Raw genomic sequence first — 14,025 nt, 5'->3', positions numbered from 1 at the left:
TAATGGTACACAGATCTCAGGGTAAAAAGGTATCCCAGTACTGAAGGGGTTAAAATAGTGAAGACTGTGACCATTAACCTTCTGATGTCTATAAACCTTTCCTAATGTCAATAAAATGGTCTAATGGTATGCAAATCTCAAGGTAAAAATGTGTCCCTGTACTGAAGTGGTTAGAATAGTGAAGATGATGACCATTAATCTTCTGATGTTTATGAACCTTTCCTAATGTCAATAAAATGGTCTAATGGTACACAGATCTGAGGATAAAAAGGTGTCCCAGTACTGAAGGGTTTAAAATAGTGAAGACTGTGGCCATTAACCTCGTCACCTTCATAGACCCTTCCTAATGTCAACAAAATGGTCCAATGGTACACAAATGTCAAGGTAAAAATGTGTCCCAATACTGAAAGGGTTAAGAAAGTGAAGACTGTGTCCATTAACCTTGTGACCTCCATAGACCCTTGCTAATGTCAATGATATGGTCTAATGGTGCACAAATCTTGAGGTATAATTGTCCCCCAGTACTGAAGGGGTTAAGATAGTGAAGACTGTGGCCTTTAATCTTGTGCCCTCCATAGACACTTCTTAAAGTGAATAAAATGGTCTAATGGTACACAGATCTCTAGGTAAAATGTGTCCCAGTACTGAAGGGGTTAACAAGTCACACTAACCAACCACATTACCCCTTACACAGAATAATTATTTATGTTACAACTTTGCCCACTAAGACTAAGTTAACAGTAATTGTAATGGGAGGCACTGCAAGGTTTTCTTCATTTTTCAGAATTCTTATTTATTTATTTATTTTTTCTGTCACCTCCAGTACTCCCCCAAAAATTGTTAAGCTGCTTCCAAGGGATGATTCACCCCCAGTTTGGGAACCACTGTCTTGGAAGGTCTCATAAAAATACTGAATTTTTGTGGCAAGGTGCTAGAAATGTGTGTGTGTGTGTGTGTGTATTTGGAAAGTGTTTTTTTGGGGTGGATTTTGAAATAAGTTTGTTTTATACTGTGAATTTATATTTTATGTGAAGATTTTTTGTGTTTTGAAGTGAGGTGAGGCTGTGTGGCAGTGTGTGTGTGTGTGTGTGTGTTTCTGTGGGAGTGGGCAAGATGGATTATGGTTTGGTGGAGTGTGTGTGTGTGTGTGTGTGTGTGTGTGTGTGTGTGTGTGTGTGTGTGTGTGTGTGTGTGTTTGTGTGTGTGTGTGTGTGTGTGTGTGTGTGTGTGTGTGTGTGTGTGTGGGAGTGGGCAAGATGGATTAAGGTTGTGTGAGTGTGTGTGTGTGTGTGTGTGTGTGTGTGTGTGTGTGTGTGTGTGTGTGTGTGTGTGTGTGTGTTTGGAAAGTGTTTTTTGAAAGTTTTTTGGGTGGATTTTGTGTGTGTGTGTGTGTGTTTGTGTGGGAGTGGGCAAGATGGATTAAGGTTTGGTGGTGTGTGTGTGTGTGTGTTTGTGTTTGTGTTTGTGTAGGAGTGGGCAAGATGGGTTAAGGTTCGGTGGAGTGTGTGTGTGTGTGTGTGTAAGGGTATGTTCACACTACAAGCAGAGCGGTCCGGTTAGGTGTTCACTCAGTAAGCAGAGCAGGGTGACTTACACAAGAATTCTGGGTGTCCTCTTAGCCACAGAGCAGGTCGTTTGGCAATAATATGATGAAAAAGAAATAATAATAATAATGAATAAATAAATAGTGTCAAACTCCTCAGTGTTTATCTGGAAGGATGACAAAAAATGTGATAATTTATAAAGGAACGTGAAATTTTGTTGGTAAAGTTGTGTGTGTGTGTGTGTATTTACCTAGTTGTATTTACCTAGTTGCAGTTTTACTGGGCCTGGGCTTTATGCTGGTGTGGCCCCATCTCCATATCTACACCTATCCAATTTTTCTTTAAAACTGTGCACACTCGTTGCTGACACCACTTCTTCACTCAAACTGTTCCAAGTCTCAACACATCTTTGTGGGAAACTATATTTTTTTAACATCTCTCAGACATCTTCCCTTTCTCAAATTTTTGCTATGCGATCTTGTGCTTCTAGTGTCATATTCTTCTCCCGGGATCAGTTTCTCTTTATCCACTTGATCCATTCCGTTGATCAATTTATAAACTTGTATCAGATCCCCTCTCTCCCTTCTCTGCTCCATGGTTGGTGGATCCATAGCATTTAGTCTCTCCTCATATGTCATCCCTTCAAATTTGTGTGTGTGTGGCTCATTGATCTTTACAGTGTGGTTTTTTCTTTCTTTCTCTCTCTCTTCCTCCTTTCTTTTGTTTTCTCTTTTTCCTTTCAATTTTCCTCAAGGGATGGAACAGGTGTGGAAGAAGAAAAGAATTTGTGATTTCCTTTCATGTTTAGTTCCTGAGTATCACTTCCTTTTCCTTTCTTTTTCTCTCTTCCTTCTTTCTTTTATGTTTCTTCTTTTTCCTTTCATTTTTCCTCAAGGGATGGAACAGGTGTGGAAAAAAGAAAAGTTTGTGTTTTCCTTTCATGTAAAGAACCAGAATATCACTTCCTTCTCCTCTCTTCTTGTCTCTCTCTCTCTTTCTTTCTTTCCTCTTTTTCCTTTCATTTTTCCTCAAGGGATGGAACAGCTGTAGAAAAAAAAAGAAGAGCATGTGTTTCCCTTTCATGTATAGGACCAGAATATTGCTTCCTTCTCTCTTTTTCTCTCTCTCTTTCTTTCCTCTTCTTCCTTTCGTTTTTCCTCAAGGGATGGAACAGCTGTAGAAAAAAAAGAAGTGTGTTTTTGTTTTATGTATAGGACCAGAAATTCAGAATATCACCTAATTAACTTTTCTCAACAGACTACTAATACAGTGTCAAATTGTACCAGAACTATGCACAGTCTAGTCAGTGGTTGTCATTTTGAGGTCACCAATAAAGGCTCACACTGGTGGACACCTTCTTGGCCATGGGTGGAGTCGTGGAGGGCCGCTGGCTGCCCACCCACAAAAATATGTCCAAAACTATGTCAAAATTATTGCCGCTAGCAACCACTCTGCTCCGCTCTGCTTGTAGTGTGAACTTACCCTTAGAGTGTGCTGTGTAGGTGTGTTTGTGCAGGTTAATCACTTTTTTGTGGTTTTTGAAAGGGTTTGTTAAGTTTTTAGGTGTTTGTGAGTGAGGTGAGGGTGTGTCAGGGTGTCAGGAGTGTATCAAGAGTGTATCTTAGTCTGCAGATTGCTTCTATGAATGGTCTTTAACCCCTTCAGTACTGGGACACATTTTTATCTTGAGATTTGTGTACCATTAGACCATTTCATTGACATTAGCAAGGGTCTATGGTGGTCAGAAGATTAATGACCACAGTCTTCACTATTTTAACCCCTTCAGTACTAGGACAAATTTTTACCTTGAGATTTTTGTACCATTAGACCATTTCATTGATATTAGCAAGGATGTGTGGAGGGCACAAGATTAATGTGTGTATGTTGTTTTAAAAATGTATTGTTTTCATGTATATTATTACTATTTGTTTTGTTTTTCTCTCTCTCTCTCTCTTTCTCTCTCTCTCTCTCTCTCTCTCTCTCTCTCTCTCTCTCTCTCTCTCTCTCTCTCTCTCTCTCTCTCTCTCTCTCTCTCTCTCTCTCTCTCTCTCTCTCTCTCTCTCTCTCTCTCTCTCTCTCTCTCTCTCTCTCTCTCTCTCTCTCTCTCTCTCTCTCTCTCTCTCTCTCTCTCTCTCTCTCTCTCTCTCTCTCTCTCTCTCTCTCTCTCTCTCTCTCTCTCTCTCTCTCTCTCTCTCTCTCTCTCTCTCTCTCTCTCTCTCTCTCTCTCTCTCTCTCTCTCTCTCTCTCTCTCTCTCTCTCTCTCTCTCTCTCTCTCTCTCTCTCTCTCTCTCTCTCTCTCTCTCTCTCTCTCTCTCTCTCTCTCTCTCTCTCTCTCTCTCTCTCTCTCTCTCTCTCTCTCTCTCTCTCTCTCTCTCTCTCTCTCTCTCTCTCTCTCTCTCTCTCTCTCTCTCTCTCTCTCTCTCCGTTATCCTCTCTCTCTGATTGTTGAAACAGTTTGTTTGTAAGACTGTCTCTTCAAAACTAAACATTTTTATCTTTGAATATTTGTTAACATGAAAGAACTGTTTGAAAACATTTTGTGAAGTTGAAAATTGTTTTAAAATTGTTGAAAATTTGTGCAGATTTTTTTGTTAGGTTGTAAATTGTTGTAAATGTCTTTTATATTGTAAATTGTTGTAAATGTTTGTTTTATATTATGTTGTAAATGTCTGTTTTATATTGTAAATTGTTGTAAATGTTTGTTTTATATTAAGTTGAAAATTATTGTGGACTTTTTCACTGTATAGAATTTACTCATTGTTTTTATACTAAGTTCATTTTTATTTTTTTTATTAAGTTGAAAATTTGTGTAGAGTTTTCTGTATAGATTTTGCTCACTGTTTTTATACTTTGTGTAGAGTTTTCTGTATAGATTTTCCTCACTGTTTTTATACTAAGTTGAAAATTTGTGTAGACTTTTCACTGTATTCTTTGTATGTGTTTTTTTTTTTTTTTTTTTTTTTAGTAAAAAATATTTGTAGACTAATAATGTAAAGAATTGTTGAATAAAAGTCTTCTAGGGAGACTCTTGCATTTAATTTTAACTCCAATATGGATCTGCCTTATCTCCGGAGACTCTTTCGAGTATTTTCGACTTAAGTACATTTTTAGGGCCCGTTTTGGGTTTTTGCCAGTTTTTGACCATTTTTTGCAGTTTTAGGGCCTGTTTTGTTTTGTTTTTGCCAGTTTTTGACCATTTTTTGCAGTTTAAGCCTGGTTTTGTTTTGTTTTTGCCAGTTTTTGACCATTTTTTGCAGTTTTAGGGCGCGTTTTGTTTTAGTTTTTGACCATTTTTTGCAGTTTTAGGCCGTTTTGTTTTGTTTTTGCCAGTGACCATTTTTTGCTGTTTTCTGGCCTGCAGTATTTAAAAATCCATCACCATTTTTTGCCGTTTTTTTTTTTTTTTTTATATATATAATTTTGGACCATTTTTCATTTTATTTATCTTGCTTTTTTTTTTTCCCCACTTGCAGAATATTTTCTCAATTTATTTTGTCTTGTCTGCTTATGATAAAAAAGTGAAATTATCGCGTTTTTTTTTTTTTTTTTCTGGCTATTTATTGTTTAGAGTGAGTGGTTAATGGAGGCAATATTGGGTCAGGTAGTGTGACCTAAGCCAGCCTGAGGTTACTACTCACTGAAACCACCCACAAATATTTCCCAGGAAAGGAAATTCACCAAAACCATAAAGATTTCTTCACAATTTATTATTCAATCATGACAACAGCTTCAGTACAGTGACAGAACCATAAGGAGGTGGTGGTGGTGGCAGCAGGCGTTGAATGGCAGGATGTCAGAGATGAATCTCTCACTGGACGGCGGCGGCAGCGGTAGTGGTGATGTAGCAGGTGTTTGCCAGGCCGCTGCGAGGCGAAGTCCCTCAGTGTCAATAGCGGCGACGTAGAAGGTGTTTGCCAGGCCGCAGCGAGGCGAAATCCCTGTCAGTAGCGGCGACGGCGGCACGTGTTAGCGGGCCGGCAGTGAAGGCCCGATGCAAGGCAGAAACCCTCCGAGTAGCAGTAGCGGCTGTGGGGCGGCTTTTGGATCACCAACTCCTGTAATGGACAAAAAAATTAACCGATTACCTTCACATGTACCAGGCCACACTGTTACCATGCCACACTAGGCGGTGGCGTAGTGAATAAGGTGGTGAGCCTTAAAACAATGCCATTTGTCGAGTGGTTTAAAGTTACCTACGTGTCACCATGATACCCAGGTTCTAGGTGGTTACACCCATGATGAGCTTCGGGGGGTGATATGGGCCCTAATATGGTTACCAAACAGCTCTTCTTCCCTCATCTTGCGGCGGTGGCGTAGGTAATGCAAGGTACACGAGGCTCATTGCCGCTGCGAGTCAGGCCTTCGGATAGTCAACTCCTGTAATGGACAAAATTAACAAAACAGCAATACCTTGTTTACTAATTATCCCTACATCTAACGCAACATTGCCCTAAACACACCTTCACTGCCTTTCACTCGTCTCTACACATTTTCAACACCACACTTTCCCTTCACGTCTTCATTTCATCCATAATAAGCCCTAACTCACTAACACCATTTCCTCCTCTGTCCGTCCTAAAACTGGCTGAAACCCTTTCACTCGTCTCAACTTAGTTTCTCCACCACCACCACCATTCCTTACACGTCTTCATAGTGCCCTAACTCGGTCACACACTCCACTTATTCATCCCTTCTGTCTCTTATCACACTGCATTCAGTTTCCACTCTGCCTCCTCTTGCCTCCATTCACGCTCACTTTCATTCCTCCCAATCACTCGTACACTCGAGGGGTCGGTGGTGGCGTGATGTCTGGAGTTATACTGATCTAGCTGCCATTGAGCTAATGACCTTGCTTCGTTCTCGTTCTCCCCCATCCCCAACCTGCCGATAAGGGAAAAACAATTTGAGGGCAAACGAACATATGAAACGCTGCCGGTGAATCTAACCACTGGTCCACCATCTGGATATAAACTAGCCACACTCAATATTAACTCCTTCCAAACCAACCGTTAAACACACACAACTGCATATATTTATCAATCATTCTTACCTTCCGTGTAGTACTTATAATAATACATGTAGTACTTATAATAATACAGGATTTTTTTATTATTATTTTGTTGTAACATTTTGAAGCTTCCTTCTTAGTAAATGATGATAGATAATCTCTCTCTCTCTCTCTCTCTCTCTCTCTCTCTCTCTCTCTCTAGGAGGCTAACTAGTGCTGCCTGAAACGAGTGAATGGATAGCTAACCCTTTCAGTACCGTGACATTACGATATTCATGCTATATGCTTACTACTTGGCAATTTTATACAGATTCAGAAACTTACGTGGGGATTAACCCTTTCAGTACCATTACACATTCCCGTACTCATTCTGGTTACTATTTGATGATTTTATACAGCTTCACAAACTCACAAAAACCCCCACCGTCACTCGTGAACCTCTTAACGATTTAGGCCTGCCTACCACTTTCAAGAACTAATTTCATGGTTATATCCCCACTTACCGTTATACTAACACGTGCCTCTAATGCACGTACCTTGAAACACCAGCCTCGTTACGTGAAGAAATCCTGTCCACTCATTCTTTTCGCCGATTCTGGTACCTATTCTATAACGAGGGAACCACAATGACTAACCTGAAACATTATAGCCTCAAATATAACTTAGAGTTCTATAGTTACGCGACACGTTTAATCCCTTCAGCACCAAGATGCGTTTTCATATATTCCTTCTGTCACTATTTGGTGATTTCATACAAGCGCGAGGAATTAAAATAGTGAAGACAGGCCATTAACCTTGTGACATCCATACATGCTTTGTAACAATAGAATTATCTAATCGTACACACACCTCAAGGTGAAAATGCGTCACAGTACTGAAAGAGGTTAAACGTAATTCTTCCTACACAACTACAATGACCACAAAAACACTTCATTGCCACGGTCATTACCCAAAATCTATTCTGAACCATCGCCCCTAATTGACAACTAAACCAAGTAAATTTAACACTCATACGTACCGTTAGTTCCTAATACATCCTACATAGTCACGCAGACAGACACCGTATAGTTAACCTTCCAATAGACACAGTGCACATCCTACACATATCCTGTTATCCTTTATCAGTCAACATTCCTAACCACCCTCAATTTACTGACTAACAACTTCCTATCACCACAGCAAGTCAACGCACACACAACACCGACACTATTCATTTACATACACCACCAACCTCCAACCTGCTGTGGCTGTGCTGTGCTGTGGCTGTAGGGGTGGGGTGGTCCGCTAATCTCACAGCAGCGGCACGTCACCTCGCCGCACGAAAAACCTCCATCACGTAGATAAAACTTCCCGTTGCTGTTACCGCCTTTGCTGCACGTCACGCCCGACGACAAGACACAGACGGACACCGGGCTGCGTAGACTCGAGGGGTCGGTGGTGGCGTAGTGGCGTGGTGACTGGAGAGGTGAGATGTAGCGGGCGTGATGTCTGGAGTTAAACTGGTATAGCTGTCATTCTGAGCTATTGACCCTGCTTCGTTCTCGTCCCCCTTCCCCCAACCTGCCGATAAGGAAAAACAATTTGAGCGCAAACGAACATATGAAACGCTGCCGGTGAATCTAACGACTGGTCCACCATCTGGATATGAACTAGCCATGCTCAATATTAACTCCTTCCAAACCAACCGTTAAACACACACAATTGCATATATTTGTTTTATCAATCATTCTTACCTTCCGTGTAGTACTTATAATAATACAGGATTTTTTTTTATTATTTTGTTGTAACATTTTGAAGCTTCCTTCTCAGTAAATGATTATGATAGATAATTCTCTCTCTCTCTCTCTCTCTCTCTCTCTCTCTCTCTCTCTCTCTCTCTCTCTCTCTCTCTCCAAGTGAACCCTGCCTGTAAATCAACGAATAAAAAAAAAAAAACGTATCATTAACGGAAAATTGATTATAATAGGTAATAATAATCTCTCTCTCTCTCTCTCTCTCTCTCTCTCTCTCTCTAAGTGAACCCTGCCTGTAAATTAACGAATAAAGAAAAAAAAACGTATCATTAATGGGAAATTGATTATAATAGGTAATAATCATTCTCTCTCTCTCTCTCTCTCTCTCTCTCTCTCTCTCTCTCTCCATGTGAACCCTGCCTGTAAATCAACGAATAAAGAAAAAAACAAACAAACGTATCATTAACGGGAAATTGATTATAATAGGTAATAATCTCTCTCTCTCTCTCTCTCTCTCTCTCTCTCTCTCTCTCTCTCTCTCTCTCTCCAAGTCAACCCTGCCTGCAAATCAACGAAAAAAAAAAAAAAAAAAAACGTATCATTAACGGATAATTGATTATGATAGATAATCTCTCTCTCTCTCTCTCTCTCTCTCTCTCTCTCTCTCTCTCTCTCCCCAAGTGAACCCTGCGTGCAAATCAACGAATCAATATTAAAAAAAAATATGAAGAGTAAAAACGTACCATGAACGGATGACTTTTCTAAGGAACCGTGAGTTGAATTGAGTTGTAAAGACGGAAATGTAATAAGTTAGCAGAATGAATAAGACGGAGGGAGGTGAAGGAATTAGGAGGCTAACTAGTGGTGCCTGAAACGAGTGAATGGATAGCTAACCCTTTCAGTACCGTGACATTACGATATTCATGCTAAATGCTTACTACTTGGCAATTTCATACAGATTCAGAAACTTACGTGGGGATTAACCCTTTCAGTACCATTACACATTTCCGTACTCAATCTGGTTACTATTTGATGATTTTATACAGCTTCACAAACTCACGTGGGGATTGAAATAGTGAAGACTCTGGCCATTAAACCTCTGACCTCCATAGACCCTTCATAATGTCAATGCAATCGTCTAATCACACTTAAAACTATAGATGAAAATACGTCCCGGTGCCGAAGGGGTTAAGATAGTGAAGACTGGCCATTAACGAGAGTGGTGATGAAGTTAGTGCAATTATTAGCCAGTCAGGCAGTTAAGCAGGACCGATGATCCATTAAACTACCTCTTAATTAACCCCTTCAGTACTGGGACACATTTTTACCTTGAGATTTGTGCACGGTTAGACCATTTTGTTGACATTACCAAGGGTCTTTGGAGGTTACCAGGTTAATGACCTGCAGGGGTGGGGCTGGTGAACTCTGCTTCTTTGAATAATTACACTGCTAGTAATAAGTGATTGTAGTGATGATGATAATGATACGATGATGATGATGATGATGATGGTGATAATATAATAGTAGTAGTAGTAGTAGTACTAAAATAATATTGAATAAATAAATAAATAAAATAATAATGATAGTAGTAGTAGTAATAGTAGTAGTAATACAATAAATAAAATAATAATAATAATAATAATAATAATAATAATAATAATAATAATAATAATAATAATAATTATTATTATTATTATAATAACAACAATCACTAATGACACAACAATCAGGTGATGAGAATGAAGGTGAGGGCAGTCAGTTAGAAAAGAGAAATTGGTGAGAGAAACAGCCAGCCTATCTAAGACAATATATGTATGTAAAGCTTACGTATACTGCTGGCATGGAAGGAGTTACCCAGCTGGGGGTTGGAGGAGAAAAACTGGCGGAGAATACTGAAAACGCCTCATTTCATAGGGAATGTTTATTTTGTTTTAATGTGATGATGTGTGAAGATTCCCAGTTTAGATTAGTAGAAGTAAATGACAGAGCCAGGATGTTCAGTGTAGCGTCTATAGAAATGAGGGAACATTTGAGTGTTATTGAAGACGAGATAACTGGTGGTAAGGTTGTGAGTGTGTCTCCAGTTGATAGATGGACCAGTCAGCTTGTTAAGGCACTCAACAATATTAACCTGAAAAAAATGAGAGTACAGTGTGTGTGTGTGTGTGTGTGTGTGTGTGTGTGTGTGTGTGTGTGTGTGTGTGTGTGTGTGTGCGTGCCTGCGTGATGACCAGCGTGCGTCCAGCGAGCGCCTACTTTAGACGTAGTAGTAGTAGTAGTAGTAGTAGTAGTAGTAGTAGTAGTAGTAGTAGTAGTAGTAGTAGTAGTAGTAGTAGTAATAATAATAATAATAATAATAATAATAATAATAATAATAATAATAATAATATGTAACACGTGCAATTCTAATAATGATAATAACTATACGTAATTGAAGCACTGTACTGTCTGTACTTGAGATCTGATCGGAAGTACGACTGCCGAGTTCCCAATAACTTTTCAAGTCAGGAAACCAACTGGCTGGCTGGTGAAGTTTCCGAATCCCGGACTTGTCTAACACCTGTACGCATTGTCAGACTGGACGATGTACGCGTCAACAAGCGATGGATTCTCGTCCTTATGGAGGGCTCAGATATAAAATGTGGGAGTATGGTGCATGTATGTGCGAGCGGTCCATAAGGACGAGAGTCCATCGCTTGATCCCGCGTGCATAGAAGTATTTGATTCTGAACGTCACCGGCCAGTTGGGGAGGACGCTGGTAACAATTTGTGCCTTCTCGCACACATTGTCACCAAGTACCCACCACCGCCACTGTTATTTTAACAGCCTCGTACTTATCCGCCCCTACCTTGACGGACTCTACATAGCCCGTGTCAGCAGATGCTGACAAACCTAAAAAAAAAAAAAAAAAAAAAAAAAAAACCGGCCAGTCGGTCTCCTGACTTGTAAGGATATGGTGGCTCGGCTATTATGCTTCCGATCAGATCTCAAGGTAAATACAGTGCTTTAATTACCTATTGTTATTATAGTTATTATAATTTCACATGTTGCATATTATCATCATCATCATCATTATTATTATTATTATTATTATTATTATTATTATTATTGTAATTACTACTACTACTACTACTACTACTACTACTACTACTACTACTACTACTAGAGAGAGAGAGAGAGAGAGAGAGAGAGAGAGAGAGAGAGAGAGAGAGAGTTGCTGGGTGGAGTGCCCAGAAATTTAAGGAAATATATTATAATAGATAATAAATCTCTCTCTCTCTCTCTCTCTCTCTCTCTCTCTCTCTCTCTCTCTCTCTCCAAGTCAACCCTGCTTGTAAATCAACGAATGAAGATGAAAAAAAGTATCATTAACGGGAAATTGATAATCTCTCTCTCTCTCTCTCTCTCTCTCTCTCTCTCTCTCTCTCTCTCTCTCTCTCTCAAAGTCAACCCTGCCTGTAAATCAACGAATAAAGATAAAAAAAAAAGTATCATTAACGGGAAATTGAGTATAATAGATAATTCTCTCTCTCTCTCTCTCTCTCTCTCTCTCTCTCTCTCTCTCTATATATATATATATATATATATATATATATATATATATATATATATATATATATATATATATATCCATCATTTTATTTCTATTTCTATCTCACCACCACCACCACCACCACCACCCCATAACCGACACACTCACCACACACTACAGGTCGCGAGGGTTCGGCTTCGTGACCTTTGACAGTCCCAAGCACGTAGACGCGGTGCAGAAGGCTCGGCCACACAAGGTTGACGGCCGCCTGGTAGAGACTAAGAGAGCTGTGCCAAGAGGGGGGACAAACAACTCAGTCCTCCCCACCTCCTTCCATCCTGACCCCACATTCATTGGTGGCCTGCCGCAGGTAAGAGAGAGAGAGAGAGAGAGAGAGAGAGAGAGAGACTGGAAGGTCAACCTCCGACCTAATGATGCTTCTCACCAGGCATTGGCAGGACGCCCTCGACGACGGCAAGGACACTATAGTGGTTGCTTTGGACATAGCAGGAGCTTTTGATAAAGTATGGCACAACGGATTACTAGAAAAGCTTCGTGCTAAAGGCATCCAGGGTGGCTTGCTACGACTCTTGGGAAATTACCTGCAGGACAGAAGCCTCAAGGTGGTTGTCAACGGGCAAACATCTGAGTCCCTGCCTGTGGAGGCATCAGTGCCACAGGGTTCAATTCTTGGCCCACTCCTGTGGAATATCTACGTGGATGATCTTCTCCAGCTACTGCCAGGAGTCATGGCCTATGCTGATGACTGCACCCTCTCCTATACCTATCCACGCCAGGACAGTGGGCGGGCTGCTGAGGCCATCAATCAGCAGCTACGAGTGATAAAGGAGTGGGGTGCTCGATGGCAAGTGACATTCGCGCCGGAGAAGACACAAGCAATGGTTGTCTCTCGGTCCCCAGCCGCCATGGCAGCAATGGCAGGAAAGTTGTCTTTTGGCGCTGCTGCTCTCCCACTCAAGATGACGTCAAGATACTTGGAGTGGAGGTGGATCGAGGGCTGAGGTTTGACAGGCATGTCAAAACCATTGCCAAGAAAGCCTCTCACAGGATCTCCGCTCTCAGAAGGATCGCCAGTTTCCTCGACAGGAAGGGAGACTGCTGCTGTACAAGGCACAGGTGCGGCCCCACCTTGAATACGCAGCTCTCTCCTGGATGTCCTGTGCCGCCACACACAGAAGGAGACTGGACAGCATCCAACGCCGCGCCATACGGCTAGTAGATGCTGCACTACCACCTCACCCAGAGCCTGAGCGTCCCTTGATTCACTGGAACACCGCAGAGACGTGGCGGCGATCGTAGTGTTCCATAAGGCACAGGTGCAAAGAGTGCCACATCTGGCAGGGCTGCGTCATCCTCTAAGAGTCACCGCACGGAGCACGAGAACGGTGCTCAATGGTGGTGACGCCGTAGAGGTGCCGCGATCCCACGGGTGTCAGCATCAACGCACCTTCGCAGGACGCGTCTCCAGGATGTGGAACTTGTTCACGGCCGCGGTGCCTCACGTCCAGGAGATGAACACACACAGTGTCAAACTGATGGCACATAAGTGGAGACAGACACTGCCAACTCCTCTGACACTCTTTGTGACGTGACACTCAGTGTAGTGCAGTGCGTGAATAGTGCTAGTGAAGTGAAACGAATAGTGCTCCATTTACATGCTGACCATCTTGTATATTATCTATTTTAAGTCTTGTAAATATTGTAGAGAAATAGATTGTAGTACCCTTAGAATAACGCAGATTTCTTTATCTGAATTCCGGACATGTCCGGAAAAATCTGGACGTATGGCAACCCTATCTAATTACATGTATTAGGCAAGGAAAATTAACCTACGAATAAGATTAGTACATGTTAAAATACATTACATAAGAGATAAGTATGCAAATAACTTATATAATATAATGTACATGCAACCCATTAATTATCGATGGCAATAAATAGGTTATGGAAAGTTCCATGACTCGTGTGACGTAGGGTGGCGTGATCCTGTCAGCTCACCCGTCTTTGGTGCCACACTCGTTACCATATTTAGACATACAACACATATATATACACGTGTAATAATAAATGAATTAATTTAATGACAAATACGATGTCCATTACTGTGTGACACCGTTAGAAGAGAGAGAGAGAGAGAGAGAGAGAGAGAGAGAGAGAGAGAGAGAGAGAGAGAGAGAGAGAGAGAG

At 41.0% G+C, this 14,025-nt stretch overlaps 2 long non-coding RNA genes across 3 annotated transcripts; both read right to left on the bottom strand.

Moving 5' to 3' along the window:
• Window positions 1–5,235: 5,235 nt before the first annotated feature.
• LOC123502399 lies at window positions 5,236–6,574 on the bottom strand. 2 transcript variants are annotated; one of them, XR_006674012.1, is made up of 2 exons: window positions 5,738–6,574; window positions 5,236–5,599 (listed from the first exon to the last, which is right to left on the bottom strand). It is a non-coding gene; the product is annotated as an uncharacterized LOC123502399 (long non-coding RNA). The 2 variants fall into 2 exon arrangements; XR_006674013.1 differs by having other exon boundaries at window positions 5,742–6,574.
• A 1,343-nt stretch (window positions 6,575–7,917) lies between these two features.
• LOC123502452 lies at window positions 7,918–12,189 on the bottom strand. The gene is made up of 2 exons (XR_006674086.1): window positions 11,987–12,189; window positions 7,918–8,112 (listed from the first exon to the last, which is right to left on the bottom strand). It is a non-coding gene; the product is annotated as an uncharacterized LOC123502452 (long non-coding RNA).
• Between the last annotated feature and the right edge of the window lie 1,836 nt (window positions 12,190–14,025).

Source organism: Portunus trituberculatus, chromosome 11 (genome assembly GCF_017591435.1).
Source record: "Portunus trituberculatus isolate SZX2019 chromosome 11, ASM1759143v1, whole genome shotgun sequence".
In the NCBI taxonomy this organism is placed as follows: domain Eukaryota; kingdom Metazoa; phylum Arthropoda; class Malacostraca; order Decapoda; family Portunidae; genus Portunus; species Portunus trituberculatus.
This window is presented reverse-complemented; position numbering and strand designations above follow the sequence as displayed.